The sequence below is a fragment of the Falco punctatus genome (genome assembly GCF_963210335.1).
Source record: "Falco punctatus genome assembly, chromosome: 1".
Lineage (NCBI taxonomy): Eukaryota > Metazoa > Chordata > Aves > Falconiformes > Falconidae > Falco > Falco punctatus.
The window spans coordinates 58544816-58571015 of record NC_137580.1 but is presented as its reverse complement, the minus strand read 5'-3'; the positions used below and the strand labels follow the sequence as shown (position 1 = coordinate 58571015).

The 26200-nt window shown below is 44.6% G+C and overlaps 1 protein-coding gene across 1 annotated transcript in view; it reads right to left on the bottom strand.

Moving 5' to 3' along the window:
- The window catches only part of KIT (KIT proto-oncogene, receptor tyrosine kinase), a 142472-nt gene extending 116272 nt beyond the window's left edge, over window positions 1-26200 (bottom strand). The window contains exon 1 of the mRNA XM_080385965.1: window positions 1-26200. This exon is cut by the window's left edge and continues 55894 nt beyond it. The gene's annotated coding sequence lies outside the window, so the exon portion shown is untranslated.

The window sequence follows — 26200 nt, the reverse complement described above, 5'->3', positions numbered from 1 at the left end:
GGAAAGGACCTCGGGGTGTTGGTTGACAGCCGGCTGAACATGAGCCAGCCGTGTGCCCAGGTGGCCAAGAAGGCCAACAGCATCCTGGCTTGTACCAGAAATGGTGTGGCCAGCAGGACAAGGGAAGCGATTGTCCCCCCATGCTTGGCACTGGTGAGGCTGCACCTTGAGCACTGTGTTTGGTTTTGGGCCCCTCACTTCAAGAGAGATGTTAAGGTGCTGGAGCGTGTCCAGAGAAGGGCAACAAAGCTGGGGAAGGGTCTGGAGCACAAGTCTTATGAGGAGCAGCTGAGGGAACTGGGGGTGTTTAGCCTGGAGAAGAAGAAACTTGGGGAGGACCTTATTGGTCTCTACAACTCCTTGAAAAGAGGTTGTAGCAAGGTGGGGATCAGTCTCTCTCCCCAAGTAACAAGCAATAGGACAAGAGGAAACAGCCTCAAGTTGCACCAGGGGAAGTCTAGACTGGATGTTAGGAAACATTTCTTCAAGAAAGGGTTGCCAAGCACTGGGACAGGCTGCTCAGGGAGGTGGTAGAATCACCATCCCTGGAAGTGTTCAAAAAATGTGTAGATGTGGTGCTTAGAGGTATAGTTTAATGGTGGACTTTGCAGTCCTGGATTAACAGTTGACTTGATGATCTTAAAGATCTTCTCCAAACTAAACAATTCTATGATTCTATGTTCTCAATGGTACTGACTATTAATTGGGTATTTGGTGTATTCCAGTAGATGCCTACTGAGGCTAAGATCCTGTGTAACAGGGTCAATGGTTACATTGAGCCTTTTTGCCATGTGCAACATGACACAACAACCAAAATCCATTGTCCTCTCTTCCAAAGGGAAAGCTTTGCCAGGAGGGGGTTTCTGCATGAATCACCAGGGCTGTTACTGTAATCAGCTTTATGGTAGATCATGCCCTGGGGTGTAACCCAGCAAAGAGATGCCTCCTGGTACAGCTCAGAAAGGAGATGATGCACAGCTGCTGAATCATTTCTCCTGGTGCTTCCCCAGCCCTGCTAACCAGTGCAAAGCCCTGACCTCCCACCCTCGCTGCCCTTCTTTGCAGGGTCTGGCTCCCCAGGCTCTGCAAGGACCTGGTGTTTTTTTTCATAGCCAAGAACACTGGAGGGAGGTTTGTGACTGAACAAAGGGACACCCCACTACAGAGCCATGGGCACCACCAGCCTTCCTTGGCTTGCACTGCTATCTACCTCAAGTTAAGCAGGACTCTTAGTGGAAAGAGCTCACACAGTCGGATGAAAGGCACCTAGACAACCCAAAAGCACGAGCATTTGCCATAAGCCATGTGGCTGGTTTCTGGAAAAAAAAAAAAACCAACCCCAAAACCCACCGAACACCAAAACACAAAACCCCAGACCCTTTTGGCTGAAACAGGCCTGCTGCAATGCACTTCTAACTTCTGAGCTGAGTGGAAAGGAATGCAAAGTGCCTCCCCCCAAAGAGATCCAGATACTGCCTCAAGCTCAAAGTCAGGGTGGTGTCTGAGGGATGCTACTTGCAGTGAGCTAGATGTGCTTCCAGATAGGATTCAAGAAGTATCTCCATTTCATGCAGAAAAGACACAGTTACATAAATGAAGCAGATTTTGTAGACAGAGTGCCAGACTCTCATCAGGGCTGCAGGTGGCCAAGATGGACCTTGGTTATTTTTAGTGCAGTTTGGTGAAAAGTCTTACTGGGAACAGAGCTAAGCTATACAACTCACATATATTATTTGGAAAAGCCTGCCCTTGTTGATACAAGGATTGTGCTCCATAAACACTGTGTTTCTATAATGCAGAAAAGTTTAAGGCTGGGAGCACATGGAGATGGAGATGTACTCAAGGGTGTACTCTCATCCTTGCTACTTTTTCAAATCTGAACAATGTTGATACAGAGGCATATCAGAAGGTTGAAATTGTCAGGACAAACACTCAGAATTCACAAATATTTCATCTGTTTTAATTAAACCAGAAGCTGCTATGTAAGGAGCACCTTCCAAAACAGCTAGCAGCTTTGTGCTGAAAGAGTGCAGCAGTTCAGTCAGTGTGGACAAAAGCTCTTATACAGCGTCCAGTGTGAAAACATGACTGAGACTTTGGAGCCATGAGAGGTGGTATTAACATAGGTGCGCAGAATGCGTTTTAATGTTGCTTCACATCAAAGGGCCTTGGTTAGATATTTGCTACTTGACCATGAAGATCCTGGAATCAGCAGAACATTCAAGATTATTAACTCCAGTGAACCCTGAAATGAGGAGATATTACCTAGTTTACAATCTCTTGCTGAGGTGGTAGCTTTCCCTTATAACTCTTTCTCTCTCCTTTTGAATTTCCTTTTTTTCCCTTTTTCACCCCTTCAGGTTTTCCTCATTTAAGCAATCCCACTGTGCTGGTAATTAAAACTGTTCTTGACAAAGGTATTTCCTTATCAAAGTGGTATTATTGATTGTAAATTGTCTGCATTCATATTTTTATACTCACTACAATAGGATGCTTTCAAGCAGAAGTGATAAAGTTATTAACATTGCCACATGGAGTTCCTGAAATATCCATTTGTCTCCCAGTTCAAAAACTCTTTGCCCTCTCGGGAGGGTGGAGAAGGGAGGAACTTCTTTTTTCTCATTTGTGTTTTTAATGGGCTAGAAAACCCAATGGATTTATTATAATTACAGTACATTTAGGGTTTCACAGAGTTATGGCTAATGCTACAAAGGACAAAGTTGATTTAAATTAGAGCTGTATGACTCGGCTTTTCATGCATCTCAGACCAGGAATGCATGCAGGTACAAAGCCCCCATCAGAACTGCTAATATTAAACCACTTTAAATTCAAAGTCAATTTGACTGCGAGGGGGAATATCGGACTAAAGTGTATCGCATGGATTCCCTGAGCCTGTCTATGCGTTCTGAGTATGTGTGCTGCTGGCTATCATTACAGACAGATCTGCCAATGAAGTCAAAGCAGGATGCCAAACTAACAGCTAACACTGTCATTAACTTGAGCATTTGCTGTGATTTCTTCGTTGACAAACATGTTTGTTAGAACACATAGCAGGCAGCAACATCCTAGGAGGGAAGCAAGAGCAAGGAAAGCAAGACAGTTTGCTTGACATGCAAATTATCATCTCACTTCTAACCAGCTTCTGAAAAAGATACACTATAAAAATGACACACACAAGAGAATACACAGCAGCCTCGTTCTATTTTCAGGCAACCGCTCTTCCATTTTTTCCACAGTATTTAAGGTAAAACCTCTCCTTTCCTAAGTATATTAATCTGGATTCTCTTTAAGCACAGAAGCTTTTCTCTCCAGGACTGCAAGTTTCCGTCTTATTCACCTTTCTTCTCTCGGGCTTTAATTGAATCTGTAAGGCATACTTCTTACGGTACCATAATCTGGTGTCATGGAAACTTTGGAGGCAGCTGAAAGGAAAGCAATTCAGAGGCTGCAGTCATTAAATAGCAAAGAGGATATTTTCTGAAAACAAAGGTTTTGAAATTTGGGTCTTTCATGAATATATAGAAACAAGTCTCTTTTAAGCAATGCCCAGCACATACACAAGCTCATATGCTGGCGTATTACCTTAGAGCTTCGCAATAATGGAGATCTGGACCAAATGTTACCAGCACTGGTAAAAGTGCTCCCATGAACTGAAGTTTCATATTATCTAACACTTAAGCAGCCAGGACTATTCAGGGTTAACAAAACTTAGTCTGAAAAATATTTATTTGGGGCTAAACTCTTTGTTACTTAAAAAAAAAAAAAGTGTGAAAGTTGAATTTCTAAAGTAAATCTATACCTTTTATGAAATGGAGCTGTAATAAAAATTCCATACATGTGTATAAAAGCTATTGTTTCACAAAGAAACTGATTTGATTTGCGTTAATGCAATGGATGAGACTACAGCAGAATAAAAGTCACAAATCAATGGCTATGCTTTTCAACAAATTGACTCTTCCACAGCAGCGATTTTTGTACATACATATTAAGTGTTGAGACTTTCACACTGAGAAGCAAAACTAAACAGAGAAGGAAAAATGCTATACTTTTGCACCATAATCTTAGCATTATATTGCTGCAATTGAATTGCACAAATAAAGCAACAAATATGTGCCTTTAAGAGTAAGAATAACAAATACCAAATACAAGTATGAAATTCATAGGAAATTAATCCATTTTGCGGTGAAAAAAGCCACTGAAAGTTAGTGTGTCAAAGCTAGTTTTTCTGCAAGACTGATTTACACTGAATAAAATTTCGATTGAAGGCCTTTTCTAGCTGAAAAAAACATTCTTAATTCTTTGTGTTCTGAAAACAGCTGGATCCAACACCACAACTCAAGAATACATCTTAATGTAGGTTTCAGCTGCTGAACCCCAGACAGCTTAGCAAAAAGCCTTTTACCAGTCTCACAACCAGGTAGCAGAGGGTGTGGGGGACTCAGACTTGCTCTGGAAATGGCCTCATTTCCACCACACTGGACCTCTGAAGTGGTACCTTAGCCTAATAGCTGAGGACCATCAAATCAAAGTGGGGTTGTGGTGATTTTCCTAGCTTTTACTGTAGCCTTCAAACAGCAACAGCACCAGAGTCATCCCTGACTGCTGCCTGACCAGCCCATGAGATACGGCATGATTCACTGCAGCCCACCGCTGCTCCCATGACATGGAGAGGTCCTGGGAAAGGCAGAGGGACAGCAGCAGCAGCTCCAAGCTTGCCTAACACTCCTTCATCTCCCAAACTCTCCACAGACATCACTCAGCCAAAGCGGAGAGACCAAAATAAAACACATTTCTGTATTCATATGTTTAAAGAAGAAGAAGAAGAAGAAGAAGAAGAAGAAGAAAAACAAAAAAAATACCTGTGGGATTCTCAATCATTTCTGTTCAAAAGGGTTAGTGAAGGGCAAAACCAAATTTTTGTTCTCTCGTTTTGCCTTAAAAAAAGGCTTTGCATTTAACAACCAGGAAGACATTGCAAATGGATAGAAAGCAAATCTGAACAGTTTGCTGGTTTTGTATTTGCTAAATATAAATACAGGCTACTGGAAAGCATGTATCTACCCTTGTGGTTTCCATTTTAAAAAAGCTTCATTTTATTTGTGAGTAAAATGAAAAGCCCAGTTATTCAAATCCATATTGCACAGGCACTCTTATGAAAATGTGGCTAGTGCAGCAGATGAGCAGCAGCTTACCCGATGATCATTTAGTAAGATCAGAGCCACCCCTGTCCAAACAAAGGTAGCACTCAGCTGGGAATAAGGAGCACTTTAGGGATCTGGAAAGCATCCCTAGATATAAGAGGTCACTCTTACAACTTTCAAATTATTATCATTACCTGTGGCCATCATTTTTTGATCCCATCCTTCCCTTGGTGATCTTGGTGTGAGTCTTAACCATAACTCAGTGGAAGCAGCAGGCTTTACGTGATGCTTCGGGCAGCAGATATCACTCCAAAACTCCAGCTCACATTTGGGTGCTTCCATTTACAGTGTCCTCTTCCTGGTGATGATTTGACCCAAGTCCACTCCAAGCAAGAAACTGGCACTGAACTGATGAGGCGTTTTTCACTTGTAACTCTTTGAAGTATCTGTGGCATGCTATTGGTGCCACCCTGATGTCAGCATCTCCTTCGGTTTGGGCATTTTAAACACCGAGGTGTAATTTTCACAGCCAGTGCTTATGACCAGGTGTGATGGATATAAACTAACCATCAATCATCTGGTGGTAGCAACATACCAAGCACTGAAGTGGCTAAATGGAATTAACTCTCCAGTGCTTAATTGTGGACATAATATTTACGCCTGCACTTCGTTTATTTGCAGATTCTGTGAAGGAGGTAGATTCTGGGACTTAAAGATCTGACATTCAGGTTTTTCTCTTTCCTAGTGTTTTCTTCTCAGCTTGCATTTTTGCCTTTCCCTGTTCAGGCTCAGGAGTGTTTTCATAAAGGCAAAACCGGCTTTGCAATCTTTACTCAAGTTAGCCGTTTCTGTGCAGTGTCCCATTTATGTATTACTCACAGGTGCATGGCTTTGCTGGTTTGGGCTCCTTTTCAACAGAAGAAAGGGTACTAGCCAGCCATAATCTTTTTCCAGTGCACAACAAGAAGGAAGAATGTATTTTCTTTGGAATATGAAAAACAAAAAAATGAAATGAATAGGCATAAGGCATCCATGAGAAAACAGCAGGCAAATTTGGTTTTTTTCCCCTCTTTTGAAACATAAAGATGGTGTCCAGGAGAAGCAAAACCATGACGCCAAATGCTCTCTCAGGAAGCCGTACTTGTCTGATGCTGTCATCAACATGAAGGGTGATTTGTTGTAGTAATGGCCTGTGGTTTTGCCACTGATGTTCTATTATAAGCAGTCATATAAAAGAAGAAAAACATCTGTAGAGGAATTGTTAATAAAATAAGGGATTACCTCTCCTACCTACACTATTTAAATTATTCTCTTTTTCTAATAATGACACAGTAGTGTGCTTTGTATTTTTGACATGGATTGAATGTAAATATTTTACCAAAATTGACACAGCTGAATTGCAGGTACATGCTCAGTATAGTTACTTTGCTTGCCAGTGAATCCACAGCTTCTTTTTAATTCTTTTCCTGCTGTGGCACCATGCACATCCTCTCTCATTTCCCTAGCAAGCAAACCAGGCCCTTAGGGCTCTTAGGGATGGTCCCAGTACTGTGGAACCTGGTTGGCTTTCTTGTCCCCGTGTGCTGGCCTAAAGTCACTCTCCTAAGTTACTGTGGAGAGTTTCTGCCAGAACAATGTCACTCTGTCACTGCATTTGAAAGTAATTGTGTCTGCCAAGGGAAGACCATGCAACATGCAAGCTAAAGCTTAGTTTATTTAATATATTTTCTCTAATTATTCTGCACGGCCAAAACTCAGTTACAGATGCTGAAAAGTATTGATTTGTTCCTGCAGTCTGTACACAAACAAAACTAACCGTTCGCTGGTGAGAATGGAATTATTCGGTGCAAATAAATCTGCTGTGAACAACTAATTCCATCTTAAATTAAAGAATAGCTTGTAAATTGATTCCCTGACTTTTGCGAAGACGTTCTGGCATGTAAAGATTTGCCAGGCGCAGCTGCCGTGCTGGCAGGCAGCTCAGCACAGACCCCTTCCACCACCCACCAGCTCTGCCAAGTCACCAGCACCGCTTCTCCTGGGGCCTGGTGGGATGAAGGAGGTGAATTGCTGTGAGAGCTGCAAACAGCAAACTGCTCTTGTCGTTACAAACCTTTAGCACCTGCAAGCACAAAGCATTCAGGGACGATACCCATACCACAAACAGAAGGGACTGCCCTCTGTATATCATAGCACAGCAACTTTCACCTCTGTCCATGGAAAATATTCACAAATTGGCTCATCTTCTATTTGATTAGCTGAGCTGCTTCTCCTATGCTTGCATGGGGAGACAGGGAGGGAAGGGACAGCAGGCAGATCGCTGAGGAGTTGAAATTAATGAGATCAAATTAGCCCCTGCAAAGCTCTGTGCTGCCATGGGTACACCACGGCCAGGTACCGTGGGCCAGTGCCTACCCCAGCAATAACCTGCCTTCTAGGCAATTAGAAACACCCTGTATCACCTTCTCTATCAAGTTCTCAGTCCTCAGTATAATACTAAAAGAAGTAGCTTCCTACCATTTGAAGAAGAAAGATCTCTCACCAGTGAATAAAGAATGTCTGATACATTCAGATTTGCTTTTTGACCACCTGCAACCTGTCCCAAAGGACAAGTAGCTGCCTAAATTCTTTGGACTTCATGCTGTTCATGGCAATCCTATATTATATAGGATGATAGCTTCAGATTGACTGTGTTGGAGGCAGAGGAATTGCTGGGGACACCGGTGCGGAATGAATTTGTTTGTATTTTGTGTATGCTTGGAGCAATGGCTGAGAAATAAGTGATGAGTAACAAACTGCCTACTCAAGTACTCAAGTCAGCCTCTCTGGATCTATCTACCTAACTTTAAATAATGCGGGGGGTGGGGGGGGTGGGGGGTGGGGGGGTGGGGGTGGGAAAGAGTTATTCACCAAATACTGTTTCCAAGTAAGTCTCTCTGGTGTATCTACTATTTTACATACACTAAATCATTTGAGGTTTGTTAGGCAATATTATTTTTACTAAAATGATATTTTGCATTCCACAGCTTCCCGTTTCCTGTAAAGAAAAACAGTCTTAAAATATATAGCTAAACCACAGGCAGACAGGAACAAGCTAATGCATAGACCGGCTCCACCTGTACAAGCCAGAATTTTTAAAAAACAACAGCAAACAAATAAAAAGTTGCAAAGATGAAATTAAAGCGGACAGCCTCCCTTCTTAAGCTTTGAAATTATGTTCACTTCCAAGTGTCAGGAAGCACAAGACCAAACTCTGTGCAGGCTTGCAAGCTCACTCTTCACTAGAGGTAGCGTTTTATTCCTTCCACAGGCTTCCCGACTTTGAAATAATTTCTCCTGGAGAAGTGGTGTCTGGCACGAGGGTGTAGGGCCAAGGGAAGCTGCAAATTGCACAGTACCAGACAGCTGCTCCGGGGCAGCCATGTGCAGGGACATAGGACTGACCTGCTCTGGCCAGCCCTGAATAAACACAAGTGCCCTTGCTTTGCCTCAGCTGTCGCAGCGAGGTGGCTTTGTCTTTTCCACTGCTGCCACGTTTGTTACCTCCTCTGTGCATCACTGGCTTTGTGTGGGCATGGGCAGATAAGAAAGACAGAGAAAGCATTTTTACCTGGGTCTGTAGCAACAGGACAAGGGGCAAGAGTTTTTAACTCTTTAAAATTTACCCTCTGGTAAGTTTAGATTGGTTATAAGGCAGAAAATTTTTACAATAAGGCTGGTGAGACACTGGAACAGGTTACCCAGAGAAGCTGTGGATGCCCCATCCCTGGAAGTGTTCAGGGTCTGGTTGGATGGGGCTTTGAGCAGCCTGGTCTGGTGGAAGGTGTCCCTGCCCCTGGCAGGGGGATGGACTAGATGATCTTTGAAGGTCCCTTCCAACCCAAACTCTTTTGTCATTCTGTGATTCTATGTAGGAAAAAGGATAAAGGCCACTCTGACAGTGAAACCAGTTGAGATGGCTCTCACCATCTTGGCTGTACTGGGAGGATCCTACCTTCCACTTGGGTAGATACTCAGTGAAAAAAAAAGTTAACAATGCTGCCTAAAATAAAAATTGTACAAAAATTACTGCCACTGCAAGGCAGTCTCTAATTCCCTGAAAAAGCTATGGACAAAGCTACATCAACCCATGCAGGAGCTAGGCTGGTAAAGTGGCAAAGCCCTTGAAGCTCCCTCCTCACTGGGAGCCAGACTGTGACTCCCAACACACTCAGCAGAAGCCGGAGGACATGCATCACGTGGTGGTGGCATCTCCAAGCCTTTCCCTACCACACTAGGAGTGGTGTTGCAGTGGTGAGTCACACTCGTCACCAGCTCCTGCAGACATCCAGCTACTGGTGTCACATGAGCTGTGCCTGAAAAATCGCTTCTGACTTCTGCTGATGCTTGGGCTTATTAATCTTGAACTGAAGGTCCTTCAAAGGCTGAGACTAGAGTACCTCAGACATCTCCTCCCCACCTGCGATAACTGAGCTCATCGGCACAGCAGTAGGTGCTGCCGGTAACCAGGAGGGTGGTATTTTCAGTACTAGAGTGTAGGCAAGGAGAAATCCTATTAAAGAACCTGAGAGGCTAGAAGAAAAAATAAAAACCCAGGCACAGGCATATCCCAGAGCACAGGAGTTTGTTTTTGTCTCGTGCCTTCAACTTGCTGTGTCTTCTGCCTTCACTGATTACGGAATCAGCCTCTTGATTTTTCTGACATTTAGATGTTGTTGTCTTTGTTTGCAGCTCCTTGCACATGGTTTCCAGTTCTGCATTTGTCAAGCCAAGCATCTCAGAAATCTTTTTTAATATCAGTTGCAATTCCTACTATGCTGGCAATTCTTCTCTGGGTTTCTTTACTCAATGCTTTTGCCCGTGCCCCAGGATGGCAAGAAACTGCAGTGTCTGCATTTTCCTTCTCTCAGATATTCATTTATGAGGGGTTCTCTCTAGCTGGTAACAACATTTTTCTCATAACAACAAGGTAACAATATAACATTGTGTTTTCAGAAAGCAGTGAATGCAACAAAAAAGCTTCCATATGAATTGACAATACGGGCTGCTAGACCCCATGAGGTCTCCGAGGCTTTCAGTGTGGTGGCAGTTACCTCTGTAACTGCTGCGCTGGGACTGCGCATTGCATGAGGTGTGAGGAAAATGACTGAATTCCCTAGAAACACATGAAACCCAGAAAGCGAGTGGTCCTACACCTCTGTTTTTCCAGTGTTCCCCAAAGCCAGCGGGGGCTATGCAAAATCAGCTGGCTGTGGACCAGGGCCCTGCTACCTTCCTGCTGGTTGGTAAGGAGCAGGAAGGGCCAAGTGGCTACATGAAACCCATCACTCATGGCAGGGCTCTAGATAGGAGAAGCAGGGCTGCACACAGAAATCTGTGTGTGTGTGTGAAAGAACTGTTCTGCTGTGGGAAGTTAGCTCAAACTGGCTTTTTTTAACAGAATTGAAACCAGAAGGTTTTTCCGACTTCAAATATTTATATGAACGGGAGTACTGTGCTATATCAATCAAACACTCATGGACTGAAGACACTTTGAAATCTATGTACCTGATCTCTCAGAAAGCTCTGTGAGCTGCTTGGAGCTAGTTTGTGTTAAAAAAAAAAGCCCTAGCCCAAATGACAATACCAGAACTTGTTAGTTCTCTGTTTACACTGTGTGAACTTAAGTTACCAGCATGACAGGAGAGGATGTATATTTTAGATAACACAATCTGGTTTCTATCTTTTGTATTTTTAGATTTTAATCCTATCAGTCTCTTAGCCAAGCAACTGCATATCAGGTTTAACTATTGTTGTATAGAGGGAAAAATCCTGGCTTATCTTAAAAAAACAATAGGTTTGAGTATAAAAAAAAGTTAAACCTAATAATTCCACTTGGAAACTGAGTCAAATTGCTCAAACTCCTCTTCCAGTTCATGAACCTTGCAGTGATAAAATAAAAGGAAATGGATTTGCAGGATTTTTGGTTCTGTTGCACGCCTTTCAGTCCCTCGTGAACAGAAATAGACTCTGAGAACTGCCTTCTACAGGCATTATTTCTCAGTGATTTCCATAACATTTCAAGTAAAACATCCACTTTTCCTCTGCCTGCCCTGTAAACACCCATCTGAGAGTGAAACCAGATCCTCTGCTCTTTCCACGCAGTTGCAGAGCCCGGCCCCATGCCCAGAGGAGCTCCAGGGACTGCTAGACCTTCTGGAAGCATCTGTGCTGCATGAACGGGCCCTCTTCATTTTCTACCTCACTCGCTGCTGCCTTACCTTGCTTTCCTGCTCTCTGAAATAACACTTCAAGCTAAGAAGTCTAATTCTGGTCTAATGAGAAAAAATTGGGGGCCTTGGAAGGTTTATTAGCTGCATACAAGGTAGCTGGGCAATGGTGCTGGAGTTGCAAACTCAAATTTGGGGGAGCCATTTTTTGCAAAGATCTGATTGCTCTTCGCAAGCAGTAGACAGAGGTCATGGAGCTAATTACCTGTGGAAACCCACTGGTACCCTATGGCAGCAATTATGCCCTGAAACCCGTTGGCATCAAACATGAGGGTAATAAGGAATCAGTGTTGTCTTCAACTGGGGCAATCTGACATATTCACAAGGAAAGATGCATCAGTTACACGAAGCTAAGGCCACCTCTCCACTCTTGAAAGCCATGCTGCCATCCCAGGGCGACAGGCAGGAGCCCAAGACAACCTTACCCAGTTGTGCCCAGGTTCAGGAGCTGGCTGTGGCCAGGTGGTTTGCCCAAGCCTTCCCTCACCAATATTTCCATATCTGTTGTGATAACCACTGCCTGCGCGGAGCAAGCAAAGATAACTTGGCTAAAGAAGGTTAGTGTCACACTGCATGTGCAGGTCAGGATATCATGCAAGTTGATTTCCACCAAGCAAGCAAAACCAGGATGCAACAGGAGCTAAGTGTCTGGTTAAAATAAACGGGACTTTTGCCTGAGTAAGTTTTGTAGCTCAAGCTCTTACTACAAACCAAGTCAAGAAAAATACACGTGACTCAGCACCAGGCTAGCTACTTTAAAAGCTTTAAAAAACACCTCTGATGAGACTGACCTTGAAGAAATTTTGTATTTATGGTGCCATCAGCCAAAAAGGTTTGAATTCCTATGAAGGCTTTGTAGGCTGGTTTCCTAGGAAATTTATAGCAGTGGTAGCAAAAGCAGCAAAAGCAATTCAGATAAGCAGATAACTAGATCCAGACCTGCAATTTTCAGTGGATATAAAACACAGAGCCAGTGAAAAGGCAGAAAAATTCTGTTTTACCTAAACAAGAGTACTTATTAATAGGTAATATATCATTAACACATGCTTAATTTCTGAAGGATGATAGATAGCTCATAACTATAGTGTGTAACAACAATAGCAGCTTTTACTGATGGGCTTCAACTTGCTAGGAGAACAGACTAGGTATCTGGGTGCTGTGTCGTCTCTCCCTCTGCCAGCACATTCCTCCAGTAGGCCTTCTCCGCTTCCTACAGCGATGCACACTACTGCTCTCCCTCCTGGCCACCACAGCCACCCATGCTCCCCTTCAGCTGCACCACCCATCCCACTGCAAGGTTCGAGCTTCTTTGCTCTGGCTTCTCACCCTTCTCATCTCACATCACTGTTAATAAAGACCCTGATATAGCATCTTTCAGCCACTTAATGACCTTTTCAAAATGGTGCATTGAACATACCTCTGTGTAAAGAAGAGCAAAGAAATATTTGGGGCTGGGTCCACCTGCAAAGCAATTTTGGAAAAAGTATGCGCAAACACTGACAGGGTCTCCCTCACACTTTCTTTACCCATACTCATTACCATCAGTGTATTTATTCCTGTCACTCCTGCACAAGCATGTCAAGCTTTGGTAATGCCCTAGAAACCACAGGAAGATTTCTGAAGGTTTGCTTTGGCCCCTGTCTTCCTCCTCTTCCTCCTGCAACCACCCCATGAGCCCTGGCACCCGCGGCACCACCTCCAGCCCTGCCTGATGGACTGATAGGCAGCGCAGGAAGCCCTGAGGGAGGCTGAACTCTGGGGCTTCTGGGCACTTCAGATAACCTCACCACAAGTGCAAGATGACTTTTGCTTCAGCGGTGGCAATGCTCTGCCAACCCCGTCGCCTGGCTGTTTTCAGTCCTGTTACTTAATCTGTCGGGTGATTTACAATCTTTGCTGTATTCAGCATAAGGAGCACTACTGATAAAAGGACAGAGGGAAGGGTCTTTTAAAGAGACAGATGATTACAGCCCTGTGACAAAAGTCTGAAGACTTTTGAAGACTTCTCTTGAGAACAGATGAAGTATCAGATGTCATCCTAGAAACACACTGACCTACTCATTTTAAGGTAATGTTGTCAAAGAAAATAACCACCTGATGCTTTTCCTTGTGCAGCACTGTAATGCTTCATAGTCACGCTTCCATAGTTTCATATTTTCCCATAACAACATATAGTTCCTTAGCAATAATAAATACAGTACTTGTCCCGTCCACAGCTACAGGGCCTCAAGGCATTATCCAAGACCGACGTTTTGGTTGATCTTCAAAATCCACCAGGTACAGGGTCTGCTTGTGGCATCCTTTAGTTGAATATGTCAAATGTGAGGTAAGAGACAGAGAAACTGACTGGAAGCTGGAAACACAACTACCTGGGTGCCCCATTCCCCTTTCAGCATTTTAACAATTCCTGGTTTTCGCAGAAGCTTAGGCACCGCTACCTCACCTCTCCCTGCAAAACCTGCACGCAGCAGCATGCCTGCAATGGGGGTGCTGTGCAGAGCGTGGAGAGGGCCATCTCCTCAGGAGGCTCAGCTCATGCCCTATAACCAGGGAGCAAAAGGCTTCCTCTTCAGTAGCCTTCATTTTTTAATACCAACTTTTGTGTGCATCGCTCCCAACGTGTGCCACAGCCTCCCCCTCAATTGCAGCAGGGCCCAAGGGCCAGCACATCCCCGACGCTGTGCTCAGGGAGGTGCCCAAAGCCAGCCCAGACATATCCGAGTGCAGGTATGCCCAAGGCACAGGGTGAAGGAAGCCAGGAGAAACGCCTGAGACACAGGCAGGTTGAAATCCAGAAACAGAAGGGGGTTAGAAGAGGAGGAAAGCAAGACGGATGAATTATTAAATGAACAGCAGCACGCTGTCTCTCTTTTCATACCCCACTTACAAAAGGATATGATTTTCGGGTGAGAGATCATGGGACAGATCAGAGGCTAGCCAACAAGTGACTTACATAATAAGCTTACAGTAAAGGATATGATGCCAAAACACCCTGCAACAATGATACTAGAGAACAGTTTTAATAACGTATTCCAAACTTCCTGAGGTTGTTTATACCTTACTTCAAACTGATTAAAAGCTTTTTCTTACATGTGGACCGGTGTGAAATACCTTTTAGCTAGTGCTAAAAGATCTGGGGTTAGAACACTGCTCATACTTTTTCGGCTAAGGACAGAAAAACTGCTTACCCACCTCAAGAAAAAAACAACAGTCACATAATTACAAGATTTGGGGTTTATTCCAAAGCCTTTCCTTCTATAAACCAACATCTCAAACAGGAGATTAGCTGTTATTTTTAGAGTAATTTTATGGTGTAGATGTTATTCTGCAGCTTTTTCTTTCTCAGACATCAGAAGGGCTCTGGGGATTGATGAAGAGCTGTGAAACATCACATGAAAATCATTAGGCTGACCAGAAAGAGGGCCAGATTCACTTCTGCACCCCAGATGTATGCTCATGCAAACCCCATTGACAATGACACAAAGCGAGTTACAACCATGAACCAGACCCAAAGTTCATTACAGATTGAAACTAGTTACTAATGAATGGCTTGTTTGGTGAGCCGTATTGAAAAAGATGGTGTTTTCAGTACAGAACCTAGAAGACAGATGTCCACATTTCAGAAATTACTTCCAAACTGGCACTACTTGGCACTCTCAGAAGAGAGAAAAAAAAAAGATTTAAAAGAACACTCTTCATCTAAAAGTGTATTTGTGTCTGAACTATATTTACCCACTATGGCCTGTGAGGTTTTGAAGGAAAGACTGAGTTCTGCAGTTGTGTTGTTGATTGTGGTAGTCTCTAGACCTTCAGAAATACCTAAATGCATCTCACCTGAATTGGTAAAAGCCAAAAAAGCATGCAGACATTTCTAGTTTTGATTCTGTGGGGTGTTGCACCCCTTTACCCAAGCATCTCTTCCACTTGTTTCCAGCTTTTCTGATTTACTGAAATCCCCCAAAGCTGCCAGGTGAGGACCGCAGCACAAAGGATTTAAAATCTCCCCTGCAAGCTCAGGCTTCTGAAACACTTTTCATGGTCCTTTGCATAGCTCAGAGACTAGGGAAGTCTGCGCACCTGAAGGGGAACCCCACAGAGCCACAGATTCAGGGTGAAGGAAACCTCAATTCTGCCCTGCTTTCCTCTGCCCAAGGTGATGCATACCTGCGTCACTTCCCCCAGAGAATGCCTTAGCCTTGCAAACTGGTTGCAGCACTGAAAGGCTTCTGCAGTCTCTCCCCTTGCTGCTTTCTCACTTTGCACATCACATTTGAACATGAATTGCTCCAGAGGGAGCATTATAGCACAGCGATTAGGGCACCCAGGTGGGAGCTGGAATACATGGGACCATCAGCACTAACAAATATTTGATCTTTGTATGCAAAGTGTAATAGCCTCATCCAGAGAGACTCTGCACCTGCCAGCCCCACTCAACCCAGAGCTTGCTCAACCAGGACTGCAGGAAAACAAGGCTTCAAGCAGATGGCGGAGTTGAACTTGGATCTCCCAAACCATAAGCATGTGCTTTAGTCAATCTGCACATTCAGCCCAATTAGTGAATAGTGCCAGATCCGCCAAAGCCTCATTTTTTCTCACGCTAAACGATTGATCAAAACAAAAGCAAACATCTCACCCAGGCTCACCAGTTAGTCTTGCTGCTGATCGCGGCCCCACAGGCAGTGCCAGTGTTTCACAACAGTCGCTTTCTTCAGCTGTCAGCGTGCATCCTTTAGACACCAGCAGGAAATAAGGCATGAAACTGGGGACAGGAAATTGTTTAATGACAGAAATCAGCAAGGACAGGTGTAATCCTCAAGCTACTTTTAACTCATTTTAGGAAATAAGCAGGTATCATTTTGACAGCATGCCTTTAGCAAACAAAGGTAGAGATTCCCACGGTAAGATGTCTTCCTAGAGGACCAAGCCCTCATTCTGTTGATAAATAGAGAGCACCAGCTTTATCACAGCTGGGGTGAGAGTTTTTGTGAAATCAGTCTAGAAAAGTACATTTTAAATTCAGCTTTAGGTGCCATTTAATGTTATCATTAAGTGACAGCTATGGTCTGACAGAAATTGAAGGAAGTCTATTAGTATCTGCCCTTTATTTCAGGGCTGCTGTGTAAACACCAGCTTTGCCTCTGATACTGCCCTTCCCTTACCTACAGCTGCTCCTTTGCTGCAAACTTTGGGCCCAGTTTAACCTTGGTTCATTTAATCTCTAGCACCTTCCCTACCTGCAGACTTGTCTCTGCTCTTATCCTGCCTTTTCTCATTAGCCTAAAACACACGGTTTTGCTCCTCAGTTCTCCATTCCTCATTATTTTATTTTCCAAGAAACAAAAAGTGAAAATAATATATACATCCAAAACCCCAGGAAGTCCCAAATTTAAACCAGGGAGATGATCTGATTTCCTGGGAAGAGTTTGAGGTCACACTCCTCTACGACTCTCACTGCGACCAAGAGCCCTGTGGCCTCCCTGACAGCTTCCATGCACATAGACAGGGCAGCTGCAGGAGAAAAAGGACACACACCACCTCTATCCAGCTGTGCCCTCACATACACAGACAAATCCTGCTAGGAAATGACAAGGAGCAGCTAAAGGAAACGGACCTCAGAGATACGAAACGCTCATTGCTGCCTCCCTAGGAATGGACAAGATGAAAGAGTAAGTGTCGAATCCAAACCAGACCCTGCACGTACACCTGCGACTGTGTACACACAGACAGCTGAACCTGCAGAAAACAAAAAGCAGACGAACAACTCAACATGATAAGGGAATATGGGTATTTATGTTATTACATGCTAATGACTGCACATAAGCCAGAGTGTAAACTTGGGCTTTGTGAAAATGGGGGAGATAGAAGTTAATTATGGCTTTCTTGCAGTTCTGCTTTATGGATGTGAATATTCAAGACTAAAGGCAGCGCCTGGATCTCCTGTTGAGTATAGCCCTTGAACTTTCTTTCAGTTTTATTCAAATTACTGCTAATTATTAAAGCTTTTACAGGCTAACACTAGTACTAAATGCTAGTTTAGCAACAGCTTCTAGGATTCTCATTTTTTAAAAGTTACTAGCAAATTAAAAAAAACAAGAGGAAGGAAATGTTTTTCCTGCCAAAACAGGTAACTGCACATAATACTACTTAATCGACTGAATGCTGGTGGTTTTCCCAGAGAACGAAGTTCTGGAGAAGGAGCTCTAAAATTTTCTATGAGTTCCTGTGGACTTCTGTGCCGGCAGAAGGAAAGTTAGACTGGCTATGTGCTGTATCAGATTACTTTGCAATGTCTTTACAATGGATGGCGAAGTCCCAGCTGCTGGAATCACAGCTTCTTCACTTTCATTTGCACACAGTGCATCACTGGCTCTCATCATTGCAGATAAACATCACCATGTGAAGCAATCACAACTTGAAAGCCCACCAAGTGGAACTGAAAGAACTCAGTGTGTTTTGCCTTGGTTTTAAATCATGCTTTGAAGGATCAGCCTATAATTTTTTGTTATTGGATACAGCAATGCTTCAGGTTTTTTCCGGGGCACCACCATCATTTTGCCCCCTAGATATCTAGCAGGGCTACTAAGGTCAGCCAGTGAGGAGCACATTGTACACTCTGTAATCAAGGCAGACTTTTGAGTCAAAATTTTTTCTAAGTCTGTAGGAGTCTTTCCAAACTTGTACCAGCAGATTTTTGAAACAACATATGAGGACATTTTGGATAACTCCTTGATAATATATCAGAAGCAGAGGTGGGAATGGACCTTCATTTACAAAGGGCTGAAGAGTCATGATTTCAGGATCTGGAGATGGTACTGGGGGGCTGGTGCATTTTGTCCATTTATTGTTTTGATAATACTGTTTCTCTGCTTTTTATTTCTCCAGTGGGTAGTTCTTGCGTCAAAATAGTTATTTTTTTAGAAACAATCTAGCTATGTTCCTGGACAGTCACTCACATGTATGCCTCTTCAGAATCCGTAGGTTTTAAACCCAAGACTGAGCTGTGATTTGCAGTATTGCATGGAGCAAGGCATCTGTCTGTGCCCTCCAGAGCAATGTTCAGGCAAATGAGTCACAGCACCTGCAGGAAGGGAAGAAGGAGTCAGACTGATTTTCCAAAGTACTGACCACTGACATATCGTGGGGCGATGTGGCCTTAAGGGAGACAAAGGGAGAGAAAGGACATCGGTATTGCTAGTTTGTGACTTTCATATGTTTGCAGAATTAAGAGTGTGGGAAGCAGCAAAGGCAAGTATTTATCAGTTGCCACTTTCTGGCTGTTGCATGCTAAGGGGCCTTTCTGCCAATTTCTTTGAGAAAAGAGCTGAGCTTGCTGAAGCCTAAGCTGCGGGGTTTATACTGGGACAGAATACACTGTCAACAGGGCACAAACAAGCCCAGCCCTGCTCCTTTGCTCCCCTAGGACCCTCTTATTACTTAGCATCCTTTGCTTGCATTATTCCGTCCAAAATAATTCCACTTTCAGGCAAAGTTCTCTCTGCAAAGAGAAACTATGGCCCTTTTGAGCAGATGTATAGCTGTACATCTATGTATTTAGCAGAATTTATTCTACAGAATCACTGACAACTAAGGTTGCATGCAAAGGTTGACAAGCTGAAAACGCCTGTCTAGATTTGATAGAAAATTTCAACAGATCCTTTTGATGTAGTCATATTAACATAATGAAAAGTCTGAAAGATGTATAACTTCTGCAATAAACTAATATTCTCTTTTTCTTTGAACTCATACTTGTGTCCAGCCTTTGAGCACTTCCAATCGCAGAACTACTAAAGCCAGAAGAATTCAGATGGTGAGCAAAAACGGTATGTCTTCAAGATGTGCATGCTCTACTGAAAAGATTTAATCTCAGCCTAGGCTGTGGGTCACGTAACATAGATAATAACTGATTTTCCATAGCTATTGTTGAAATGTTTTATATAAATGAGGAGGGTTTACTAAATTAAACCTCTTCTCATCTAGTTTTTTCCAGATTCATAAAAAAAATGAAAAACTTCCAAACATTCCCAAAGCTTTCTGGTAGCATTTTAATGAAATAAAAAAAAATAATTAGCAAAATGTTTCTTTTCTTTTCATGAAAGATGCAGAGGATATATTTCAATGCACTGGATGACCAATATTCGGAGTGTTTGACCATTCAGAGAGAAGAAGGTATGGTTATGTACATATAAATATAAACAATCCAATCTCATGATACCACATCAGGTTCAACAATATAAGAATACTGTAAAATCATAATTTGTCAGTATCTTAGCTACTGCATGGCTACTTCATGTAAAACTGTAGCCAAAAAGAAGAATGGGTGGTTTAGGGAGCTGGCAGGAGGATCAGATGTCAGCAGTTCAAACCCAGCCCAGGTTGCCAGCCACAGTAATGAAAATAATGCAACTACCACTGATATTACCTTCTGGCAGCTGCTTGACTTAGGTAAAATGAGTCAGTGGGCTGCTCCAATATTTTTAGGTTACCCATCCCTCCGGTATCTAGACAGTGCTAGAAAAGCTCAGACCACTCCCTAGAAGAGAGATGTCAATGCACAAAATTCAGCGAGGGTGTCTTTAGTGATGGTAAGCACACCTAGAAGTAAGAAACTTCAAACTGGAACCACAAAAACCTCTGAGCCCCAAAAGTGCCTCCCTCAGTGAAGGGCTGGAAAAAAGTTGCTGCTTTTATGGCTTTCTGAAGTTCTCCTAGTGACTTCCTTAAGGCTAAAAAATCAATTGTCCCTCTAGGTGGTCCAGGAGTGTCACACTTTTGGACTTAGGTCTTGGCCAGATCCTTGCTCAATGCTCCTGTGTGAATGAGAAGAGAGGGGCTTTGTCCTGGACAATGGTGAGAGGGTTTGATCCTTGCTAGGACTGTAGAGTGTGATATATGATGGCATTTACCCTGTCCTAGTGCGTACATGGTCCCATTTCATCTCCCACCACATACAGGGGTCCTTCTACCTCCCTCACCAGCTGCCAATCCAGTGCCACCTCCTGTTGTCGAAGGGTTCTCCTGCTCCAGAGTTACTGTTCCCCCCACGGCAGGAGTCACACAGGTCTCAGCAGTAGGGCCAGCAGTATGTGTGTGGCTGGGGCAGACAAGTTGCTGGGGTGAGACACACGGTGTTGGAGGGTGGCTTGGCCCTCTCACAAGCTCCCTGCTCACTCTTCGGTGCAGAAGGAGATGACCTGAGCAATGCTGTGACAAAATTCAGCACTGGTGCAGCAGAGCTCCCCTAGCTGAGATGATCTCAAGATTAACATGTGCCAGGTTCACAGGCAGGGGTGATGTCTTTTATGAGCCCTGCCCACGAAGCTGGCAAAACCCAGGCAGCACCAGCAAAGTCTTTGACCAGCGTGAAGTTGCACAGCCATGGTGGGGCTCAGACCCCTCCTTCGCATTGCTCCTGGGACATACAGGTGGGCACCTCGTGGGCAGGTGCCAGGTGGCAGGCAGGCACGCGTGTGCCTGTACACAAGAGCCACTATGTTCTGGCGTGTGAGCCCTTGCATCAGTGATGCTGCTGGGAAAGGAAGCTCTCATCAGCTCCCAGAGCTGACTGCCACAGGGCAGAGCAGGGGAACAAGATGCATCTTTCATGCCCTGGCAGGCATTGCTGGTCCCCTGCCTGCAGCCTGAGCACCACCCTGGCGGGGGCAGCTCTCACACCCCTGTCCTCTGCTGGCATTTTTTTTTGGAAGCTGCCAGGATAAGAAATCCTGATAAATACTTCCCTGAACTTGCAAGATACCTTCTAACAGCTGCCCCTAGGAAAGGTCCTTGCAGCGGCACAGTCTTGGTCTCAGCACAAGATGTCATAACACGTGGGATGGGAAGGGATGTCCTTTTCTGGAGGGAGGAGGTAAAAGTGGATTTCAACGGGGGGGGGGGGGGTGGTGGTGTTGGGGAAAATCCCAAAGCTTGCTTTCTACATTCTTCATAGCGAACATGGCATTTTAAGGAGAACATTTGAATACCAAAATATTCAAGCCAGAAAATAAAGTTTTTAATTTTTTGGCAGCTCAGGACAGGTTTGGGCTGCTCAGTTTTTGACAGTGAAGCAACATATATTCGCACCATTTTTTTTTCTTCCTCTTTTACAGAATGCTGACATTTTCAAATGCATTTTCTCTCAAAATGCAGTTTCTCTTGAACGTTTTCAACAACGTTCTTTCATGGTATTTAATTCTGAGGGTTTCTCACTGCCAGGGGAACAGCCAAGGATCCAGGGAGGAGTGTGGAAACACGTTAGCTATGTCGACTCTCGGGAGCAGCTTGAAGTGGCATTGGACCCCTTCAACCCTGGCCTTTGGCAGCGACTGGTGTCATCCAAGACTGAAGCAGGGCAGCGGTGTGGCAGAGGTCCCGGCCCACTTCTCCAGGGGGGAAGCTGAAAAGGGTGGGTGGGAGGAAGAAGAGCCAAGTCGAATGCACCTTTGAATAAATCATGCAATCCTAGGAAGACAGCAGAAAAAAATCAGAATATGCCATACCCCAGCATAGTCTCACTACTCATGCCAAGCCTTGCAGCCAGGGAGAGCATCTCCTGACCAGCTCACAGCTGTAACAGAGCATGGACAGTCCCTTGTGCTTGCAGCCAAAGGCAGCTACAGGCATCTTTCCTCCTTCAGGCCAGTCCACCTCCACTAACTTCCAGCCAGAGGAATTCCTGTTTCATACATGAGCATCAGAGTATTGTACACACATAACCAAAACTGCCAAAGGCAGCCACCAGAAACTACGCTGAAAGTGATTGAAATATGTTGATGAAATCCCACTCCCCTGCTCATCCAGCTGATCAGACTAGAAATGATGGCTGATGGGTTTCTGAGCTCTTCTGAGCAAACAGTGTGGAAGTGTAAGTCTTGGTTTGGTGCATGCCCAGAGTGTTGAACTAATAGCACTTGTCTCACATGTAAGCAGCTGCAAGACCTGATATTTACACAAGGATTCACAGACATGAGAAAAGACTGCTTTTTCTCTAGATGGCAGGCTCTGGTTCAAATGGGAATTAATTTGGGAAAACCCTCTGGTCTGTATCATACAGCACGCCAGGTTAAATGACGACAGTAGACTTTTTTTTTTTTCTCAATTAACATTGGCTTTAAAGCATTGACATAGTTCCCACATCAATATAGCAGCATTTTCACCTACCAAAGCACCCATCATCTGGCATGTCAAATAGATTGTGAGCAAAACAAAACCCTACCTTTGGAAGCAATCAATCAACAAGCTCACAAATGCACTTGATATAAACCCAAATACACCAAATACACTTGCTAGTGCAAGCCGCTTTCTTGCAGAGCTGTTGCTGGTGGTGCTTGCATGCTTGGCTCCCCTCTGACAAGGTGACTCTAATTCAAAGCCTAGGGCTGCCTTTAAATAGGCATTTCTAAGACTCGGGAATCAGCTGGCACATGCTACTGCTGGCAAGGCAATGACTGTTGTTCTTAGACACCTAGAAGTAATATGCAGATGTCTTTTACGAGGTCCAGTTAGTAGAGGTGGAAAACACAGCCAGTCTTTAGATTCCCAAGCCCTACCTCAAGTCCTGACATTAGTTACTTCTCTTTTTTTTCAGCTATATCAGCTGGTCTAATAAATCACAACCCTCTTCGTACAAAGCTTGCCTCATTTTTACGAAGAAACGATGAAGCAGGTGGTGCTCCTGATGGCAGAGCACAGGGTGGGTACCGCAATGTCTGATATGTCAGATCGCTGCAGGGTTTGGAATAGTTTGCAAGCTCGAACTACCTCTTGAGCCTGCATGCCTTCGGGGGGCTAGAGTTTGGAGGTCTGGCTACATTCATTAGATGGGTCCCAACTTTTTTTTTACTACCACGAAGGCACATGAATCTAGCCTTCAGCTCAGGAGTGCTTCTGGCTCCTCATCTAACATCAACCCAACACTAAAACAACCAAAGAATGAATGCAGAGGAAACGGATGCAGTCTCAGCTGAATTTGGGATATCTAAGGTCTCACTCCTCATTATATTTAAAATCATATTTTATTCTAAATCCCTCCCCCTCTCCACAAGAGGTAATTTTTCTGAGGCAAGAGGCAGTGCGACCTTCAGCGCCACCAGGGATTACATAGTAGTTGCCAGTGAAGTTTCCAGCCTTCGGAATCAGAGTTGTATGCTGTAAGACAACATGGATAACTGTGGCCCAGAAAAACCCCAGGCAACTTCCCTGACTTCCATGATGCTGTTTCAGTCTTTCCTTTGGTAAGAGTAGACTTGAGTACATATTTCATTCTTCAAAAGGAGTGTCATCTTGTGGAAAACTGTGGTTATCAGATTCAAAGTTCTTCCAAAAAAAAACATTTGGAGCTGACAGATACCATACGCATTCCTTTACCTTCTATTACTCTAAGGGCTACAGCTGCTCTACCTCTGCAGTGGCAGCATATCTGTGCTGCTGTGGAAACAAAAACAGAAAAAGCAAGAGGACAAGAACTATTTAACAGATTTTTGTCTGATGCTTCCACCTTGTGGCCAACTTGGAAAAGAAGAGTTTCGTTCTATTAACAAATGTGAGGCAACATTGGCATTTTTCAAGGTCTCCCAAATCCTTGCCTCCAGTTACATGGATGGGTATGAACTGGGCTTGGAAGTTTGAAAGGCATTGAACAGCAATGCTGGCAGAGGAAGGAGCTGGTGCCTCCTCTACCGCCACTGCACTTTGGTTTCATGCCAGCTGGCTGTGCCAAGGGGTGCAGGACAGAGACAGGGCCAGGTGGACAAGACCACAAGTGCTGAGCCCAACCCTTCGCTTTGCTGTAGGCATCGGTGGTGGGACTCCCACAGCTGATGGACCCTGCTTCAGCTGCCAGCTCCGTGGGCCAACCCAGGTCCATGAGGTGACTTTCCTTCTTCCTTGTTTTTGAGCATACAAAAGACTTTCCTTTGCTTTCCTCTGATCTTTCCCAGGGGTTACGCCAGCACACAGCTCCTGTACCACATAACCTCTAATGATGGGGATAAGGTGATGAAACACAGCCATCTTGCTGAGACAACTGCAAAGCACCGTGCCTCAGGTTCCCAGAGCCACCAGGAGCATCTTGCAGTGGCTGGATGACTTGCTTCTGGCTGCTGAACCGGCTGCTCCCCTTTTGCACCACTCATAGCAATCCAGAAGCTTAGCCAAAGGTCTGTTTACCTGCATAAAGTGAAGTCTCCTGCACAGGGCCCACATGGAAAGCCATTTCCTACTTTTCCCTTCCCATCCGGGCCAGGAGTCCACCCCTCTCTGATACCCTGGGCACACTGCCACTCTCCCCCCAGCTCCTGTCTCCTGGGCAGACTGCCTCTGCCGTGCGCTAGTGCGCTCCCTCGGGTTTGGTTTCCAGCCAAACACTTGCAGAGGCCTTAGGACAGGGAGCAAGAGGATGAGCTGAACTTCTGCTGCACACACTGACTTTGGTTATCAGTGGATTGTTTTACCCCAAATGGATCTACTTCAGCAAGGGGGTGAAGACACTGACTGTCCATACTCCCCACCATGGACACACGCTCAGCTGTACCCTACACATGGAAGATTGCATTCCCATCTGCGAAGGGGAAGAAGAGAATGGAGAGCTGAACCTGGGCTCTGTACCCAGCTGCCGCCTATTGCATAGAGAGGGATTTTGGCACCACCAGCCTTTACCTTGCACAGAAGGAATAATGAGCCCATCAGTCCTCATGTCTCACACAGCTGCTGAACTTCCAGAACAGCAGGTGCATGGTCAAGAATGACAGACCTAAGGATACAAGCGCTGGCTGCCACCACTCTTTCCCAAACCCCTGGGGTGGCAGGAAGCGTTGCATGTCCGTACAGCATTACAGGACAAAGATTCTCTTTGACAAGGATGCAAAGGAGACAGAACCTGCTCTAACGCTTGTCTAAGGCTAGAGACCAGGCTGCTGCACCCTGTTTGAAGCAAGGAGTTTTGCTTTGTGAGAAAGTGATGAAGGAGAGGGAGATACTAGATGGAGAGTTCATCTCCAAGCTTGTTTAACAACAGTGACTGCTCCATGGACAGGAGGTTGCTCACCTGCCTGTTCACAGGGCTTTCCCACTGCCAGCCTTGTCTGGCTCCCACGGGCAAACCAGGACAGGATCTAGTGTAGGAAGTGCAGCTGACCAGTTTAACTCTGTTTTCAGGTTGAAATCTTGCAATTCTTCTCAAATTCACATTCAGTTACATCCACCGTGTAAAAATAATTACTGCAGGAGCACAGAACCATAGAACAAAATCTGGTTTGATTCATAAAGAAGGTGAGCTCAGCATCAGGTTTAAAAAAACCCTGCAGCCAAAGGCAGAGAAACTGTGGCGATTTCAAGGTGCAGCCACCGAATCCTCTGTAATCACCTAAGGCTTTAGGCTGAAGGCTGAGACATGTCACTTTTAGTCCCTTGTTAAAAGCAACCTTTGCATAACATCCTTTATAGTACACTGGTGCTAGTAGCATACATTACAGACACATGGCACAGAATGTCCATTTGCATCCCACGTCCCCCCTTTCCCCGGTGTGTGCAGAGAAGCAGTTTCACCCCAGCACATACGGTGCTGAGGATAAGAAGGGTTTCATCTCATGTGAGGAGCCCAGCGCCCACGTTGGGACACATGCTTTACTCTGGGTAACACGCGCTGGAGCAGCACACCTGCCATGTTTTGGGGTGCAGCATGGCTCCCCACAGATGTCGCTCACTATCCAGGCCATTTGCAGCAGGCACTTCCCCACTATGCCCGCGGGAAGGGCTCAGGGACCTGCTTGTCACTTTTGGCTGGTGGTTTTGTAG